The sequence below is a fragment of the Rutidosis leptorrhynchoides genome, chromosome 8 (assembly GCF_046630445.1).
Source record: "Rutidosis leptorrhynchoides isolate AG116_Rl617_1_P2 chromosome 8, CSIRO_AGI_Rlap_v1, whole genome shotgun sequence".
Taxonomy (NCBI): Eukaryota; Viridiplantae; Streptophyta; class Magnoliopsida; order Asterales; family Asteraceae; genus Rutidosis; species Rutidosis leptorrhynchoides.
In genome coordinates this window covers 325775645-325777766 of record NC_092340.1, presented here as the reverse complement: position 1 = coordinate 325777766, position 2122 = coordinate 325775645, and the positions used below count along the sequence as shown (strand labels likewise).

General features: G+C 36.8%; 1 non-coding gene across 1 annotated transcript; it reads left to right on the top strand.

The window, feature by feature from the left end:
* Positions 1–1419: 1419 nt before the first annotated feature.
* LOC139865341 (small nucleolar RNA R71) lies at positions 1420–1526 on the top strand. Its single transcript, XR_011764867.1, has one exon. It is a non-coding gene; the product is annotated as a small nucleolar RNA R71 (small nucleolar RNA).
* The last annotated feature ends 596 nt before the right edge of the window (positions 1527–2122 follow it).

Sequence of the window (2122 nt, the reverse complement as noted above, 5' to 3'; positions counted from 1 at the left end):
CCTCTAGGATATTTTACTGATCGATCGGCTAGTTGTATGCTTATTCGTGTTGGTTTCAATTCTCCAAGGTCTAGTTTAGCGTATAGTGAATACGGCATTAGATTTATACTAGCACCTAAGTCTGCCAATGCTTCTATTGAACTAAGACTACCCAGAAAACATGGAATTGTGAAACTTCCTGGATCAGAGAGTTTTTCTCGTATCTTATTCAACAGCATTGCAGAACAATTAGCATTCATTGTAACAGCCGAGAGTTCTTCCATTTTCTTTCTATTTGTGATTAGATCTTTCAAGAATTTAGCATATCTTGGCATTCCTGAAATTACATCAATGAAAGGAAGATTTACATTTATTTGTTTAAACATATCTAAGAATTTGGATTGCTCGGCTTCAAGTCTTTCTTTTCTCATTTTACTCGGGTAAGGAAGTGGTGGTTGGTATGGTTTAACATAAGGTTTAGCCTTAACTGTGTTATCTTTATTAACCTTTTCAACTACCGGTTCTGTTTCCTTATCTTGTTCAGGTTGTGGTTCGTGTGGAGTAGGAATAGAGTCATCAGAAATTACAGGTATTTCAGGTGGTTTAAGTGTAATACCACTTCTTGTGGTAATGGCTTTAGCTGTTTCATTCCGGGGGTTAGCATTTGTATCGCTAGGTAGACTTCCCGGTTTTCTTTCACCTATCAACCTTGCGAGGTTGCTTACTTCTTGTTCCAGATTTTGAATAGAAGCTTGTTGATTTCTAAATGCTTGGGCATTTTGTTCATTGGTTTGTTTTTGAGATGTGAAAAATTGAGTTTGAGATTCAACTAGCTTCGACATCATGTCTTCTAAATTTAGCTTTTTATCATCGGTTTGTGGTGGTTTATTTTGAAAAATAGGTCTTTGCTGATTGTAAGTATTATTGGATACTTGTTGATTGCTAGGACCTTGTTGGTTATTGTATGGAACATTTCGGTTATAATTCTAGTTTTGATTGTAGATTGGTCTTGGCGGTTGATAATTATTCTGATAATTATTTCCAGGCCTTTGGTTAATGTATGAAACATTCTCCCTTTATTCCATTGTTTGTTCAATACTGAGATAATCTTTTGTCAAATGTGGTCCTCCACACTGCTCACAACTAATTCTTATTGAGTGAATATCTTTAGTCATCTTTTCCATTCGTCTCTCGATAGCATCTATCTTTGCAGAAATGGAATCAAAGTCATGGCTAGAATTGGCTCTAGCCGCTTTAGATGATCTAGCGATATCTTTTTCTTGATGCCACTCATGTGAGTGGGAAGCAGTGTTATCCATAATTTTGTAAGCTTCAGTTGCTGTTTTCTTCATAATGGAACCACCAGCTGCTATATCGATATCTTTTCTTGTAGTGATGTCGCATCCTTGGTAGAATATTTGTACTATTTGATAAGTGTCTAGACCATGTTGCGGACATCCTCTTAACAATTTTCCAAATCTTGTCCACGCCTCATATAGAGTTTCATTTGTGTTCTGTGTAAAAATAACAATTTCTCCTTGAAGTCTCACGGCTTTAGATGCTGGAAAGATTTGTTTAAGAAAATTTTCAACTAAAACGTCCCATGTATCAATCGCCCCTTCAGGTAACGATTCTAACCAATCTTTGGCTTCTCCCTTTAAAGTCCAGGAAAATAACATGAGATATATCTGTTCATCCTCAACTTCTCGGATTTTAAATAGAGTACAGATCCTATTAACGGTACGAAGATGTTCGTTTGGATCTTCCTTCGGCGCACCACTAAATTGGCATTGATTAGTTACCATGTATAGGATTTGTCCTTTGATTTCATAATCTGGTGCATTAATGTCTGGTTGAGTAATTGCATGACCTTGGCCAGTGCGTTTAGCTCTCATTCGGTCTTCCATACTTAGAGGTTCCAGATTTTCCATTATTAAATTTGTTGAATCTGAATCACTAGAGGATTCTGATTTAATGGTTTGTTCCTCGACAATCTCCGTTTGAATGATTGGTGGTTCCGGAGGAAAGATTAATGGTTCAGGATCTCTGAATTATCCCTGAATATCCTCCGGATTCTCAATTGTGAGGTCGGGTTCAAAAAATGGATTATCGGAAATTTGAATTGGAGTACTTGGTCGAATTG